Here is an 18202-nt window from a genome sequence, read left to right on the forward strand (position 1 = left end):
AGGGCAAGTCACAAAAAGCAATCACAGGACACTCTCAAAAGCTTTCTCTTAAAAACTTTGGAATTTATTCTACAACATGAAGGACGCTGGCCTAGGACTGTCCAGCTGGGCATGTCCTCATCAGAGAATGTGCTGTGCATTATGAGCAAAGCAAGTTTGTTAAAGGGATGCTTGTTGTGATATGAAAAAAGGTTTTTCTAAATTGAAACTATATCTAGCCATATGAAAAGATGCTCCAAGTCATTATTAATCAGAGAAATGCAAATTAAGACAACTCTGAGATACCACTACACACCTGTGTAATGTAGTGTAGGCTAGAATGACAGGGAAAAATATGCAGAATTTTGGAGGGGATGTGGGACAACAGGGACACTAATGCATTGCTGGTGGAATTGTGAATACATCCAGCCATTCTGGAGAGCAATTTGGAACTATGCTCAAAAAGTTGTCAAACTGTGCATACACTTTGATCCAGTGGTGTTACTACTGGGCTTATACCCCAAAGACATCATAAAGAAGGGAAAGGGATCTGTATGTGCAAGAATGTTTGTGGCAGGTCTCTTTATAGTGGCCCCAAACTGGAAAATGAATGGATGTCCATCAATTGGAGAATGGCTGAAGAAATTGTGGTATATGAATAATATGGAATATTGTTGTTCGGTAAGAAACAACTAACAGGATGATTTCAGAAAGACCTGGAGAGCCTTACATGAATTGATGTTGAGTGAAATGAGCAGAATGAGGAGAACATTATATACTTCAGCAACAATACTATATGATGATCAGTTCTGATGGACCTGACCATCTTCAGCAATGAGATGAACCAAATCAGTTTTAATGGAGCAGTAATGAACTGAACTAGCTACACCCAGCGAAAGAACTCTGGAAGATGACTAAGAACCATTATATCGAATTCCCAATATTTTTGCCTGCCTGAATTTTTGATTTCCTTCACAGGTTAACAGTACAATATTTCAGAGTCTGATTCTTTTTGTACAGCAAAATAATGGTTTGGACATGTATACTTATTTTGTATTTAATTTATGCTCTTATATATTTAACATGTTTTGGTCATCCTGCCATCTAGGGAAGGGGGTGGGGGAAGGAGGGGAAAAAATTGGAACAAAAGGTTTGGCAATTGTCAATGCTGTAAAATTACCCATGCATATAACTTGCAAATAAAAAGCTATTAAAAAGAAATGAAAAGAAAAAAATGGTTCTTCTATGTCTATACATAATTTTTAGCATCTTTTAGATAAAACATGAGGTGTAGATTTGGAGATTTTGCCCCAGGCTTTTCACATGGATTATTTGTGCCTGAACTGGAGTAGAGCATTCTAAGCCTATGGTGGTCTGATTAGGAACAGACATATTGTAATGTGACTAACATTGTGATATCATTTTGGTCCTCTTGGAGAGCAAAGGACAATTTTCTTTCATACGCTCTATTATGGCAGCTGTAGAAGCTACTTCTTTCTCAAAGTTCCTGACTTACATTTTTTTCATTTTCAATTTCACCAGTTTCATCTTGAGATCATCCGTTTCTTTGCTGGATACAACTTGCCCTAAGTAAAGTAAGTCTCCTTCCTCTCCTGCCTTCTCTTCTTCTTTAGTTAGTTTTATTCTTTAGCTTTTTATTTCATTTTTTGTGCCCCTTTCTTTCTCCTTTCATTGTCTTCCTTTTTTGTTTATTTTAGATCCTCTCTCTGATTCATGAACCCTGTAGACACCCAGTCCCTCTCTTTTCTGATTTCTTTATACAATCAAAGCTTCTGTGGTATTCCTTCTTGGCTTCACTCTGAATTGTGAGAACTGAATGAACCACAACGACTCCATCTTGAGACTCAATTCTGCATTTAACTCAGTTCCTTTTCTATTTGTATCCATATAGTCCAATTTCTGTCTTGTGAGAACTCGAATTCTGAGAATTAAGAAATCTTTACATTGTTTGAACCTAGTCCTATGTGGTTGAAAAGCTGGACCACTTCCACCTATTCCTTAGATGCCCTTAACATGCTTGTCCTGGCCAGAAACACAAATCTGTAGCTTGAGGCCAAGCAACCTATGTATCTTATTTAAAAACTGGTCCCATGCTGGCCAATTAATTATTGTTTCTTTGTTCTTTTGATTGAATATACTTCAGCGGTAATGAGAATTTTTTTTCTTATTTTGGGGAATTGTACTTGTATGTCTTTCCCTTCCCAGCTTAGAAGGCTTATAATATTTCCTTCTAATATAAGTCAGTTCAATTAATTCTGAATTCGGTTTTTAATCCTTTTGTTTATTCTTAATTGGTCTTATAAGATTGTGTCAATACATGAAAATCTTTCCCCCCCTCTATTTGGTGTCCCGTGCCAAAATGAGGAGCTCTAGTCCTGAAGTGCCCAGGTGAGAGAAAAACAGGGCAGCCAAAATAATGAAGTTTTAAGAGCGTTTATTGCTAGCTAGCAACTGAATCCCAACACCAACACTGGAGGGGTCAGTAATGAGTGGTCTCAGGGCCATATATTTATAGAAAGAAGAAAGAGACATCAAAATGTTTTTGATTTGCCATAATAAAGGAATTTCTATTCTAAGCAAGAGGCAAAAAAAGTTATCACACTAAGGGGGTCATTCCCAGACAGCAATAAGCAGTATTTCTTTAAGCTTATTGGATTGTCAAGGTCTCAGGTTTGTCAGGACAGTACATCTGGGTTGTTAAAAATACCATATGCATTAGAGAGTGAAAAACTAGTAATAGACTTCTAACTACAAAGATTCAAGATTATGTTTCTCACGGTTCCATTTGGGACACTTTTCTACTTCACTCCCCCCTTTTCTTGAAACGTCAGAGACAGCAGTCATCAGAGGCCAGGGGAGAGTAAGTGACCCTGGCAACAAACAACTTAACCGCCTGGATGCTCTTCCTAATGTGTGTGGTTAAACAATCAAACGAGGGGCCATCAGTAGCTCCAGCAGAAATAGGGTAAGGGGGCCTATCAGGGGGTCACAAGGGAGGTTACCCAGGGGGAGCAACTGAAAAGTGATTGGGACCAAGACATTGCTTGGCATTGAGCCTTCTCCCGGTCCTTGATCCGCTGCCTAACTGCAGAGAGGGGCTCCCTTATTACCCCAGAATTGTTAGCGCAGAAACAGCAAGCTGCCCCGAGGGCTATGGGTGCCCCTCCTTGCTTAAGGTAGAGAAAATCTAGCCCCCCTGGTTCTGTGGGGCCGCCTCTGCCGAGGAGCTCAGGGAGTTCTCCAGGAAGGAGATGGGATTTTCCAGGTCCTTTAGATCCTGGCCCACCTGGGAACCCGGAGCCAACAGCGGCTGTCCCCATGGATCCGGGCAGCGGTCCCCACAGCCTGGAGCCTGCTATTCCCAGCCCCACCAGGAGGGGGCGAGAGCAGGAGCAGCCCTGGTTGCCCCATCTAACAGACCAGCACGTCCTTCCTCAGAGTAAGAGAGACCTGAGGGAGCCTGTGCACAAGCAGGCAAAGCTCCGGGATTCTCCCAAGGCCGAAGCGCATTCACTGATACAAGGGGTCAGTCCCATGGCACATGCAAAATAGGACCCCCTGGGCCCATATTAGAGAACTTACGGTATCTTTGTGTGGGGAAACTGGGACAACTTCCACCCAGAGCTTCTCCTACGGATGCGCTCCAGATGGTAGCCCTCGGACTGGATGCAGGGCGCCTCCCCCGCACCCTCCCCAAGCTGGGTACGGGGGCAGGCTCTCGCTGAGAGTGAGAGATGGAGGGGCCTCTGTCCCCCAGGGGGCGCCTGTGCCCACACAGTGGGAGGGAGGGGCGGGTCCAGGCAGAGCCTGCAGCTTATGGGAGGGAGGGGCGGGTCCAGGCAGAGCCCACGGCCCTTGTGGGAGGGAGGGGCGAGTCCAGGCAGAGCCCGCCCCTTGGGGGAGGGAGGGGCGGGTCCAGGCAGAGCCCGCCCCTTGTGGGGGGAGGGGCGGGTCCAGGCAGAGCCCGCCCCTTGGGGGAGGGAGGGGCGGTCCAGGCAGAGCCCGCCCCTGGGGGAGGGAGGGGCGGGTCCAGGCAGAGCCCGCCCCTTGTGGGAGGGAGGGGCGAGTCCAGGCAGAGCCCGCCGGCCTTGTGGGAGGGGCGGGTCCAGGCAGAGCCCGCCCCTTGGGGGAGGGAGGGGCGAGTCCAGGCAGAGCCCGCCCCTTGGGGGAGGGAGGGGCGGGTCCAGGCAGAGCCCGCCCCTTGGGGGAGGGAGGGGCGAGTCCAGGCAGAGCCTGTAGCTTATGGGGGAGGGGCGGGTCCAGGCAGAGCCCGCCCCTTGTGGGAGGAGGGGCGGGTCCAGGCAGAGCCCGCCCCTTGTGGGAGGGAGGGGCGGGTCCAGGCAGAGCCCGCCCCTTGTGGGAGGGAGGGGCGGGTCCAGGCAGAGCCCGCCCCTTGGGGGAGGGAGGGGCGGGTCCAGGCAGAGCCCGCCCCTTGTGGGAGGGAGGGGCGAGTCCAGGCAGAGCCCGCCCCTTGTGGGAGGGGCGGGTCCAGGCAGAGCCCGCCCCTTGGGGGAGGGAGGGAGGGGTGGGTCCAGGCAGAGCCCGCCCCTTGGGGGGGAGGGGCGAGTCCAGGCAGAGCCTGTAGCTTATGGGGGAGGGGCGGGTCCAGGCAGAGCCCGCCCCTTGTGGGAGGAAGGGGCGGGTCCAGGCAGAGCCCGCCCCTTGGGGGAGGGAGGGGCGGGTCCAGGCAGAGCCCGCCCCTTGTGGGAGGGAGGGGCGGGTCCAGGCAGAGCCCGCCCCTTGGGGAAGGAGGGGCGGGTCAGGTTTATCAGCGGGTGTGCCCCACCCAGGGCTGACATAAAGGTCCCATAGGGAGAGAGCGGTCCTGGGGAGTGGAGGCTGGGGGGTGTATTAGGGCCTGTGGCATGTTTTCCTCGGGAGGCTCCTTCTCTGGGCTGTGAGCAGGGCTCCCCACTCTCTTCCTGCCGCATAGAACCTGACACCCCGGGGCCTCCCCAAGAGCCGGCAGGGGCCCAGATAGAACCGTGGCTGCCCCTAAGTCTCCTTTCGGGCCTCCCCTCCCCCCAGCAGTTCTCATTAGGTCCCACACATATCTATGGGGAGAATGGCAGCCGGGCTTCCCCTACAGGGCGGGGGCAGCAGGAGAGAGGGCCAGGCCATAAAAGGGGATTGGACAGGAAAACTCCCCCTTCCTGAGCCGGGTCCTGCAGGCCGTGGGGAGCAGGGAACGATGGATCCGAGCCCTGCGCCGGGCCACCTTCACTGCTGAGGGATCGGAGAGGACGACCTGGTGAGCGCTGGTCCCGCGGGTTCCAAGGCAGAGCCAGGAGAAATTTTCTGGTCAGGATCCAATCCCCGTTGGAGGTCCGGCCCAGCAGCTGGGGCGGGGGAGGCCGGCAGAGCCCTGACCGCTGCCGGTGTCCTGGGGCGCCTGCAGGGACTTGAAAAGGGAATTATTAGTTAACATCTTAAGAGCCGCCCTGCCCAAGCAGGGGAGGATGGGGGTGGGCACCGAATAGGCTCCTACCCTGGTCTCGCCGGCTCCCAATGGAGCTCAGAAATGTGCTCCTTAACGTCCTGTTCACACCTTCTCCCTGACCCGAACCCAGTGGTCCGTAGGCACAGTGCAGGCGCCCTGGGACCCAGGGCCTGGACTGAACAACCTCAGAAACAAAAGCCGGGTCACTGTCAGACCTGAGAGAGCAAGGGAGTCCGAACCGGGGAGGATCCCACTCACAAGGTTCTTGGCTACGACCAAAGCAGATTCGGAGTTTACAGGAAAGGCTTCGGGCCAACCTGAGAAGGTGTCAACAAAAAGCAAAACAAAACAATGTCCTTGAACCTGAACTTTCATGTCCGTGAAATGGACTTCCCAGTGTTCCCTGGGTGTGAGCCCTTGGGGGCGCAGGGCAGGCACAGTGGGGGAGCGGGTGGGCTTCACCTTGGCACAAGTTGGGCATCTGCAGGCAGCAGTTCCAGGGAGGGCTCTCATCCCAGGCAAAGAAAAGAAACGAGAAAGCAGACCGTGTAAGGGAATTCCCCCCCCCCTCCAAGTGAATTAGAGACTGCAGTTCTGAAACAAAGAATAGCACAAGGCTCTTGGAAGATTCACACGTCCTTCTGCAGGGCGCTGCCAGCTCTGGCCATCAGCCAGGCCAGGAGGATCTTGAGGCCCATAGAGGGGTCGGTGACCCAAGGTTTCGTTGAACTCTCCCTTATCTGGAGTTGGCACATATACAAGTAACTAGTCCTAAGTTATATCAGTCCTAATGAACAGGAGGGGGGAGCTTGCAAACAGGAACTGAGGCAGAACAATTCAGGGAAACTGAGGTAGGGCCCTTTAGGGAACTGTGGCACAACAGTTCAAATCACTGAATTACCTTCCCCTAGATACCGTCCCAGAACCATAATGTTGACCAACCCTATTTGAGGCAGATAAACCAAACTAGAAGTAGAAAAATGCAAGGACTTATATGGCAAGGGCACGTCTCTCCCTGATAACCCCAAAGGCTCCCTGTTGCAGCGTGACAGATGGAGCACCATCTCAGCCAGAGAATCCAGTCAGATGGACAGTTCACTGTGAGTTAGGTGGTCTACAGTCATTTGTGCATTTAACTCAGCCTCTGCTTATATAGGGAGTAGCAGGGCTCAAGACCATCGTGCTGCCCATTCAGAGGGGCCATCCACTCCAGGGGAGGAGGGTGAGGCTTGGAGTAGCTCCACCTGTCCCCACCCAGAGGAGCAGAGGGGGCTGCCACTGAGATACAAGTTCCTGAGCAGAGCTATCAGAGTATGCACAGTTAGACCATCAAGGCAGGCAAACTCCGAATTTTAGAGGCCTGAAACGTCCTTTGAGAAGGCTGAGATACCAGTTACGAACCTGGGGTTACAGGACTGGGGACTGCCAAGTCCCAAGGTGCCTGATTTCTGAATGTTTCAAAAAAAAGTGCCAAACACTGTGTCTGCCAGGGCAACTCCAACAGAATAAGGGGTTTCGAAGTTATGCATAACCAGCAGTCACAGTCCAGTAGGTTTAAGCAAGGAGTAAAAATGAAAAAGGACTGCTTAAAGGACTTCTAATTCAATCTGAACTAGTGAGAGAGGGGGTAGGCAGAAGTACCTAGGGCAAAGTGAATAGGAAACTAGGGGTTCCCATTCTTCCTCTTTCTCCAATTTCCTATCTCTTCTTCCCTCCCTTTTCTCTCAGGCAAATGGAATCATCCAAAAAAAAGCAAATAAATTGTTAAACAACTGTCCCACATATAAATCCCACGAGTGAATTTCTATATATCACAATAGGGTTTCCTAAAAATCATTCAAAATAACAGCAGTAGTTACACAATTTTAACAATCCCAATCTCAACACACAGTAAGAAATGACCCATTCAGGGTTTAATAGTCATTCATAAACCATTTTCCAATTCCCATATCAGTTTATCAGGGGCAAGGGGCAAAGCATCTCATCCAAGAACTGCTTCATGCTGATAAAGGGCGAAGACAGTCTGAGATAGAAAGACTGATGCACAAAGACTGCTGCAAGATGTGGGGAGGCCAAAATAGACCAGCCAGTAGCTGCCCATGGAAAGAAACATGCTTGTTCCACAGAACAGCCAAATGCCTGTCAGCTGAAGTCCCAATAAAAACAGTAGTTAGGTTTCGCAGACCACTGTTAATTGTCCTCTCATCATTTAGAAACCTTTAAAAACCTGAATATCTTCAGACACAAATAGTAACAGATAGATGACCAGGCCAAATATTAATTTGCCTAAGTATTTAGGATACAATGATTACATATAACCAGATTGGAAACAGCAAAGTATGACACAATTGAATTGCTTTAACAAATTCTAGTGACCATTGGCTCCTATTAGGCACAGGAGGAGAAAAAATGCAGAAATATGAGTATAACATAATATAAAAACTGATCCTTCCACACATACAGGACACAGGATAAAGAAGCCTTAATCCAGTCCTACTCCAGGTAATTATCCCACTAATCATCAGAGCGTGGAGTTTAAAAACTCCCTATAAATATTCATTACAAGCCCAAAAAATTTTACCTCCAATAACAAATTCCATTGAACAAAGTTTCAGATAGATCCCAAATAGGTATTTACCATGACCTTATATTGGTAACAGTAAGAAATTTGTTCCAGTAAGTTCGCAAGTCATCTTTCATATCTAAGTAGGCAGTGTCATAAGTCAAACATTATACAAATCATTTTGCTTTAAAATACCTAATACATAGAAAAATTCCAAATTACATATTCTCTATAACAGAAACATTTCCAAAAGGACAAAGAAAAAAATTATTATTTTCAGAAGTCCTTGAAATGATGGAAATACAATCAATTAAAATTTACACAGAATATCCTAATACCACATAAAAGAATCAGATTCTTTAAAACATCAATTAAACTTTTAAAAATAACTTTACCAAATTATAGATTACATTTATAACTATATTCCTTAACCAAAGAAATCATTATGTATCCAAAAAACAAAAACAAACAAATGTAGGCTGTTCCTTTAAAGTCACAGTTGCTCAGTTGTCAGCCAGCTAACAAAAAAAAAAGGCTGGCACACGTTTAGTGGGGGTGGGAGGAAAGTGGGAAAGGAAGGTAAGCTAAATCTGCACACAAGATTCCCCCACCTTGTTCCCACTCAGGCTTCCTCAAACAGAAATCCTTCCATTAAAACCCTTCCCACTTAACTCTCTTCTTTCCCTCAGCTACATACTATAAACACATTTTAACAAGCCTTCTATTAGATACTCCATTGCTAAAAGTAGCAGAAGCAGGAGGGGAGGGGGAGGGGTTTGTGAGTTGAATCTTTTACCTTTGAAGACAAAAGATCCTCTCCCGTTTCTCTTAACCCCACCTCTTCTCTTTCCTTATTCCTAAAACCCTTCAAACCTACAATTGCTCCTACAAATAAATCTTTCATAAATATCCATTATTCTCCTTTCCTTTCCTTTTCCTTTTAGAAGTTTTAAGATTCATAATATAGTAAATAGCTAAATAACTCTATAAAACCCACATGTCTAGCAAACATAACCTATAATGTTAACAAATTACCAACTGTTCAGAAGCAAACCAAATAGTCTTTTTTTAAGTTCTTCTTCCTTCTGCCTGAGTGTTTCAAGGCCACTAGCATAAACTTCTTTTTCCCAGGTGGCATTAAGCAGATAAGGTTTTGTCACTGTTACTCCTCTCTAGCAGGCTTTGAAAAACTACTTTTCAAGGAAAACTTTTCCACCAGTTTAAAATATTCAAGTTTTTTGTTGTTGTTGTTGTTGTTGTTGTTGTTGTTGTTCTTTTACTTACAAATTAGTACAACAGATTAAAAAGTTTAAAATCACACACACACAAATTATACCAAGCATAGTTGCAATATGGAAATAACCAATTGCCAAATTTCTTAACCATTGTTATTAAAACTTAACAGAGCTCTTTAAATCAACACAACAGACAAGTCAAACACAGAACAAAAATCACACAGACATAGGGGCTTACAATTACAACATTAAACAAAACATTTAACATATACAGACTAGGGGCTATCCAGAAACCTTAGAATAACCCTGAGAGAAGTTGTTGCACTTGAGAGCCTCCCTCCCAGAATCCAAATGGAGCTTCTTAGGCTTCTGAACCTCAGTTTGGTGCATTTCTCTGCCTAGAGAACCAGAGTTGTGCCAAAAGGCACTCAGAGTTGTGCCACTGGTACACAGAACCAGATAAACACAAATACACTTAAACATAAAGAGACAGTAGACAAAACAATTCCAGTACACAAAAGGTAGACAACCAGCCAGGGCATTACGAAAGCATCCTGTGGAGGTCGGTAGGCATTACTATTGCTGCATCGAGTGTAACCACCTACAATCCTTGAGTACTCACCCAGAAATAAACCAGTTCCCAGAACGCCCAAAGCCAATTGAGTCAAATTTATGTCTCTTCTCTGGTCCACAAAGGTGGATTGCCGAGGAACGTCTCTCGTTGCCCACCCTCTAGAGCTGGTAACCCCCTTTGTTCTCTAGAGAAAGGGACTGGCTGTGTAAATAGAGCCTTTGGCTATCTCGCTGGGGCCTCCAAATGAAGTGCCCAGGTGAGAGAAAAACAGAGCAGCCAAAATAATGAAGTTTTAAAAGTGTTTATTGTTAGCTAGCGACTGAACCCCAACACCAACACTGGAGGGTCAGTAATGAGTGGTCTCAGGGCCATATAGTTATAGAAAGAAGAGAGAGACATCAAAATGTTTTTTTTTTTTGATACATTTGTCATAATAAAGGAATTTCTATTCTAAACAGGAGCAAAAAAAGTTATCACTCTAAGGGGATCATTCCCAGACAGCAATAAGCAATATTTCTTTAGGCTTATCAGGTTGTCAAGGTTTCAGGTTTGTCAGGATAGTACATCTGGGTTGTTAAAAATACCATCTGCATTAGGAAGTGAAAAACTAGTAATAGACTTCTAACTACAAAGATTTAAGATTATGTTTCTCATGGTCCCATTTGGAGTGCTTTTCCACTTCAGTCCTAATTTGTTATGCAGATGGCATGCATTGCTGCTTAAATCAATATGCTCAGAAGTTTGAACATTTATTTACTCACTTATTTCAGATGTCACCCAACAATGACATCTGTGGCCTAGCTAACCAGATTTAAAGATGGGACTCTGTCCACTGCAACAGTCTTTCAGAATAATTCATCCAAATGCTCTAGTTATTTTTTCACTAAACAATTTTTTTGGGGGGTAAGAAACTGACCCAAAGGTAGGACCCTCCACCTTGATTTCCAAATTCTTCATGGAGGAGGGACCCAGCCCATTTCCCTAATGATTTATTTATCTATAAACCCAATTTTTAAGGTGGTTGATGTGGGAGATTAACATCACCAAAGTAACCAAGAAAACTTAATTTAAACACTACACTATGAAATAAGGGGGCAAAAGCAATATGATATAATAAACATCCATATTAAATGACATCAAGTCCTCCTCTAACACAGTAAAACATTCCCAAAGTCCATTTAATCAGCACATTTTGTCTTAAGTCCTAGATAACCCATGTATTTATTTGATCCTTGGAAAAATCTCTTAAACATTGTAAAATTGACTGCCTTTTTAGGATAGTTTTGAATCCTGAGTCTGCTTCATTAATTCCAAATCACTTGTAAAAATTTCTAAATAGTTCTGTAAAATCTTCTACTAAGAATTGATTTAACGCTGTTTAGCATAATATCTTAAATTAGTTTCTCCAAATCTGAATGTTCAGAGAATTTCAGTTTTCATATACTATTTACTGTTTCTTTATCTAAACCCTGCAGTGATATAAAAATCTTTAAAAGAAAATTCATGAGGGTCAAACTTGTAAAATGCAACATTTGTCTTTTTATGATTATTACTTAGATGCTTTAAGACAGGAAAATTATTTCACTTCCTTTACGCTAACAAAATGACTTCATTTTAAAAAAAAATCCTTAATCTAATTTTAATCCAAAGCATTAGTTTCTCTTAAAAATGTTTAGAAGCCAATAATATATGTATGCATATTTCCTAGAGAAAATCCTAGAGAAAATAGTCTAATCCTGTTACTTTTTCAAAATTTGCTATCCTGGGGTCAGCTAGATGGCACAGCGGATAGAGCACTGGACCTGAAATCAGGAGGACCTGAGTTCAAATTCTGTCTCAGGCACACTCCTACCTGTGTGACCCCAGGCAAATCACTTAACCCCAATTCTGTCAGCAAAAAAGAAAATAACTTTGTAAAATAAATATTTTATTAGAAAATTTCAAATTATATCTTTGTCTTCCCCTTTAGGAGGATTTCATCCCTACATTGTAACTTGAAAAACAGATTAAAATTGAAAGATTTTTCACATTTGCATTCTCTGATAACATCTCAGATGTCCAAGTATCAATCTATTAATTGATTTAGTATTGTACTTTAAAAATTTTCTATTGTTCACTTGCCATGATTTCAGATATTTTCTATGAAAAAAATAGAAGGGACATAGTTATAAGTGTTAAGCCTCACTCTCTCAAGGACATAGACTGACCTGGAATACCATAACAGGGATAAAAACTCCCCTGTTGTATTTGATTACAAGTACAAGCCATCTGACAGCCAATCATATAGTAAAGCTCCACATTACTCAAAAGTCAGCTGAGGATTAACCAGGTAGGGAAATTTCTTGAGCAGTTTCTCTTGGTGGAGTGATTTCTTGGTAGAGTTCAAAATCAGTGTTCTGGGATTGGAACAGGTTTTGCAGTCTTTGGTTCACTTCAATTAAGGTGCACAAGCATGTAGAAATTGTTATCATTTGGTTGATTTACTTTAAGCTACATTGTGAGTCTGACTCCCAAATCAGAATTTGCTAGGAAATGGGAACTCTGAAAAATCTAAGTAGTATATGCAATACACATATATCAATTAATATGAGAATCATAAATCCCTTTATATTTACTTTTGAATTCTGGTGAACTTAACCATGGAAACAGTTGAAATTGCTTTATCTTTGATGCATGGTGTCTGTTTTGGACAGGTTTTAGGAGTCATAGGGTATGATGACCAAGTTAGCACCCTGTATATCTTAGAATCAGCTGGGGTCAGGATAAGCAAAAGTCCTTGATCTTTATTCCTGGTCTTTATTTTTGGGGGTAGAAGTGAATAGGATGGACACAGGACCTTCCTTCTCTTCCTCTACCACCAAAGTGACCCTGCTTGTCTTACTACACACCCTAATCCTTCCCACAATTCTCTGTATACACCAAAAAGCACAGAATAGTGGAAAGGGCCATTTTCCAAGCATATGCTAATAGAGTATTATCCTATCAGTAATTAGCCTTAAGTGCTCGGTTGTCCCATCTCAGTGCATCAACTCAGCATCAGCATGGGAGGTATTACACAAGCACAGGGCAATAATGCACAGGCTATTTGTGATGACTCTCCCCACAGCCAGTATAGGTTCAATGTGGTGCAACAAACATGAATTGTACATTCAAGTAGTGATATGACAAACAATATGAATCAACATGGTATTGTAAAAGATTTCCTGAAGTCCTAGAAGGGGAGGGTATGTAAACAACAGTCATGCATATACCTTCTTCAGCAGCCAAGAGATAGTCCAAAACCAATCTATTGTTCATTGTTTCATGTATCAGGGAATCCAGTGGTCCCCACAAGTTTTTGAAGTCCTGCAACAGTCTTTTTATGTGTTAGGGAATCCAATGATTCCTGCAGATTTTGAAGTCCCGCAACAGTCTTACCATGCCTCAGAGAATACAATAATTCCTGAGGATTTTGAAGTCCAACAATTTTTGATGTCCATGAATCAAACATCATAACTGCCAAGCTCTTTCAATGGTGGGCACAGTCAGCGACGGAACCACCCATTGTTTCTTGGGTCTTCTCCTTTGTTTGAAGGGTCTGCTCCGTCTCTCTCCAATGGACAAGGTGAATACGGCTTGTTGGCACTCATCTGATTCCTTCTCCATCTGTGGAGATACTAGCAAACCCTCTCCCCCAAGCAGTTAACCTATCTGGTCCCTTCCATTCACCACTTTCTGGGTCTCTCCACATCACCTAGTGATTATCTAAAGATAGTGGAGCCGCTCGCACTGGACACTGCCTTCCAGTGGGTTGTAAAACCTGCCTGCCAGAGCCAGTGCATCTTTGTCAAAAATCAAGAAGTTAATAATATAAAGAGCTAGATTTGTAAGTTCTCTGTTTCTCCTCTCTACTATTGCCTGTCCTTGAGGATTAAAGGATATGCCAGTGGTGTGTAAAATCTAATACTGTGCACAAGTGTGCCAAATGTTTAGAAATATATGCAGGTCCATTGTTGTAGAGGGCTGAAACTATTGAGTCGATGCACTGAGGTCAGGACTGCCTCCTGACAGCACTTGTCATATATCGAGCACTTGAGGCTAACTAATGATTGAACAATACTCTATGGGCATATGGTCCTTCTCATTATCCTGTGCTGGCTCAATGATTGGTGTATACACAGGATTATAGGAGGGACTGGGGGTGGAGTCACACTTTGGCAGTAGATGAGGGAGAAGGCGGTCTCAGAGGTTCTGCTTCCATCTTGTTCAATCTTGCGTCTGAAGACCAAGAATAAAGACTAAGGACTTTTGCTTATCCTAACTCCGGCTGATTCTGAGGTATCCTGGGTGCTAGCGTGGTCATCACACATTGTCTGTTTTTATTGCTTGTGGCACACTCTTAATTGCAAATGCTTGAATAAGGAACTCAGTGACCACTCGGGCTGTCTTTTTTTGCAGCTGGTATTGCAAAAATGAATCCTTGAAAGGTGTCTACTACAATGTGGATAAAAGTCAGACGACCAAAAGATTTATAATGGGTCACATTCATTTGCCAGATTTCATTGGGTCTCAAACCATGAGGGTTCTTTCCTGGAGGCAGTGTAGGAGTGTGGAAAGGAAGTCAAACTGTACAGGCTTACTATGCTCCTAGCTCCCTCTCTTGTTATTGCAAATTGTAAACTTAAAGCTTGAGCAGCCTGATGATATTTAAAATGAAATTCTTGGGCTTCTTGCAAAAAAGGAGTATTGGTCAGCATAGTTAGACGGCTATCTGCCTTTGAATTACCATCAAAAATAGGATCTGGAAGCCCACTATAAGAGTGGACATGTGAGATATAAATCTTACCTGGATGCTTTCTCACTTGCTCTTGAAGTTCCTTAAAGAGCTGATATATGTTAGAGGCTACAAATTTTATTTGGGCTGTGGCAATTCTTTGTACCGCACCTACTGAATAGGCCGAATCAAATATCATGTTTATATCTCCTGAATAATAAGTAAGAGCTAGAATGATTGCTTACAATTCATTCTGCTGAGTGGACTGAAAAGGAGTTCTGACTACTCTCTTTATAGTTAAGTTATGAGAGTATACAGCACAAGTATTATGTTTGGATGCATCTGTAAAGATAGTTGGTCCTTTAAGAGGAACTTTAGAAATTTTTTCTTCAAGAATCCATCGCCAATTATGTAAAAGTCTGGTTATCTTTAATGGAGACCTATGTGTAAAATCTGGAACCGTGGCCAATAAAATTTTCCACTCTGGGATGGTTTCACAGCACACATTAATTTTCGTATTAATATAAAAGGTGTATATCTTGTCAGGTCTTATCCCAGATAATTGTACTGCTCGCTTAATGACCTTTAATAAAATTCTAGTCACAAGCACTGGGTAAGGAGTAAGGATTTGTTCTGGTTATGCTGGGAGGTTCACCCACTCTATCACACCATCTCCTTGATGAAGGACAGCTGTGGGTACCTCTTGTGTAACAAAAATTGATATTTCCAAGGGTTTTTGAGTGACTCTTTCAACCACATTGGATAAAGCCAGTTCAACTTCTCTCAAAGCCTTTTGAGCTTCTTTTGTAAGCTGACGTGGTGAATTTAAAGCACTGTCTCCCCTTAAAATATCATATAACAGTTGCAATTGATAGGTAGTGAAGCCTAACACTGATGGCATCCATTTGATATTTCCTGTCAATTTCTGAAAATCATTTAAGGTGTTTAGTTTCTCTGTTCTTAAGGAAAGTTTTTGTACTGTGAGCACCTTAGGGTATACTTCATATCCTAAATATTGAAAAGGAGCATGTCTTTGAATTTTTTCTTGAGCTATGTATAATGTGTAATTCCTTAGTGTTTCTATGGTCTTTTGTAGACATGCTTCTAACATTTGTTCTTCGGGTGCACATCCCAATATATCATCCATATAATGTAATAGCATAACTTTTGGAAATGTTTTTCTTACTGGAGTAAGAGCAGCAGCAACATTCATTTGACACATAGTGGGACTGTTTTTCATTCCCTGTGGCAAAACTGTCTATTCATATCTTTTATAAGGCTCAGCTAAGTTAACGCTGGGCACTAAAAAGGCAAAACTGTTCGTATCCTCCTTATCCAGAGGGATAGAATAGAAACAATCCTTAATGTCTATAACCCAAAGAGGCCATTCTCTAGGCAATTGAGTAGGAGATGGAAGTCCAGGCTGAAGAGTTCCCAAAATTTCCATCTGTTCATTTACCGTTCTTAAATCAGTCAACATCCTCCATTTTCCAGATTTTTTTTTTTTTTTACAACAAATACTGGGGAACCAAGAACTTAGAGAAGGTAGTAAGTGTCCTTGGTCAAGTTGCTCCTGTATTATATCTAATAAGGCCTGAATTTTATCGCTACCTAAAGACCACTGTAATATCCACACTGGTGTATCAGTTTTCCATTGGATAGGAACAGGTGAAAGTGTTGGCAGGCCTTCAACAGCAGCCCTGCCAAAAAAAACCAAAGTACTCATTTTACTTTAAAATGTCTCTTCCCCACAGATTGATGAGGATTTTTCAACTAGAAAAGGAATAAAAACTCCTGTTTTGCCTTCAAAAGTCCATCTCATAGTGGCAGCACTAACTTCTGCTGCTATTGATCCTCCTATGCCAGACATGTAGGTGTCTGCTTTAATTGTTGGCCAGTGACTGGGCCAGGTGGCATTTCTAATGACTGTATGATCTATACCTGTGTCTACCAATCCTTCCAATGGTAGGCCATTTATATAGATCATGAGCATAGGTCGGTCAGCTGTTATAGATGCTGTCCACTATATTCCTGGATTATGTGGCTTGGAGTCAGAATCTGGGCAACTATCACCAGGTTGCTTATTAGGAGTCTGTATTAGCAAACCTGATGCTACTTCTTCTCCTGGTTGATAAGTCACACATTGTCTACCTGTATTAGTGACTGGGATATTATCTACACATTCCCCATTTCCCATATCAGTGTGTGGATGGATACTGTTTCGTACATACTCTCAGGTGGTGAAATGGTCAAGCCTACTATTCCTGGAGGCAAGGCATCCATAGGCTGGAAAGAAAAAGATTTCATCTTTCCAAGGAGTATCTCAGTTGTCCCAGCTGTATACAACTCTATTCTCCCCATTTGTAATCCCTTTCTCTCATCAGGTTGCTTCCTGGCTGATTGATTGTGTAATCCCTTCCTTCTATCATATGGCTTCCTGGCTGATTGGTCATGTCTAGGTACTGAACTTTTAGACATGTGTAGCCTGATGTAGCTGGGTGTAGCATTGGCTACCATCATGCCCCAAGTGTTTTTTGCCTGGGACCCTGGGGCTGGGCCCCTCACCCTATTTCTCTGAATCAGTCTACATTCTGATGCTCAATGGAAGCCTCTGTTGCATTTTGGACATGGGATTTGGGGTCTTGTTCTCTCACCCTGTTTTTTCACTCTGTCTCTATGACAACATTGAGCTTTCAGATACCCTACTTTACCTCACACTGAAAGCACTGATGAGTCTCTCTGGAAGTCCCTTGCCAAAAGAGACCCTGTCTTCCCATGTTGGGATCTTGGGAAGTCTGCATCATAGCCTGGCTATAAAAGGTATTTGTGCCCACTGTGGCACAGCATCTTATGATCTCCTCTAAAGGAGCATCCTTGCATAGTCCTAGTATAATTCTTCTACAAACCTCGTTAGCATTTTCTTTAGCAAGGTGCCTGATCATAATTTCTGTTACTGCATTTTCACCGTTACTGTATAACAGCTGTCTGCACAGATTCTGCAAATTCAGCAAAGGTGTTGATTGGGACCTTGCTCTATTTTTGTGAAGGCCTCTCCCTTGTTGTTTTCACTGAGGAGAGAAGCCCACGTTTTGATAGTAGCAGCAATTTGCTCATATGCTGCTATGGAGTAATTAATCTGTAGTGAAATTTCTGCATAAGAATCTACTTGTTAGTTGGTCACAGGTGATTGGAGGATTAACTCCACTATGACTATTTTGTTGGGCTTATATCCTACAACGCTCACTATATTCAGAAAGCCACAACAAGTTTTTCCAGGTGCTAAGCATGTCCTTGATATAGATTTCCAGTCCCTAGGGGTTAAGACTTCATGAGCCAAATTCTGTAATAACATCTTAACATAAGCTGATGTAGCCCCATAAAGAGTGCAAGACTTTTTCAGGTCTTTGAGGATTTCTATATCAAAAGGAGTATATCTTCTACTTTCTTGACCTGAGGAGTTAAACTGTTGAATTGCAGGATACATTCCTATTTTCAAATCAGCTAAATCCTGCCCTCCTCTGTAGCTTTAAGTAGTGCCCTTTGCAATCTAGTCACAGAAGGGGGTGATTGCTGGGGGAGGTGCTGGTGACATCACTGCCCCTCCCACTACTCCTCTTTCCATCCCAGAAGGTGGAGT

This window comes from Antechinus flavipes, chromosome 6, assembly GCF_016432865.1.
Source record: "Antechinus flavipes isolate AdamAnt ecotype Samford, QLD, Australia chromosome 6, AdamAnt_v2, whole genome shotgun sequence".
Taxonomy (NCBI): domain Eukaryota; kingdom Metazoa; phylum Chordata; class Mammalia; order Dasyuromorphia; family Dasyuridae; genus Antechinus; species Antechinus flavipes.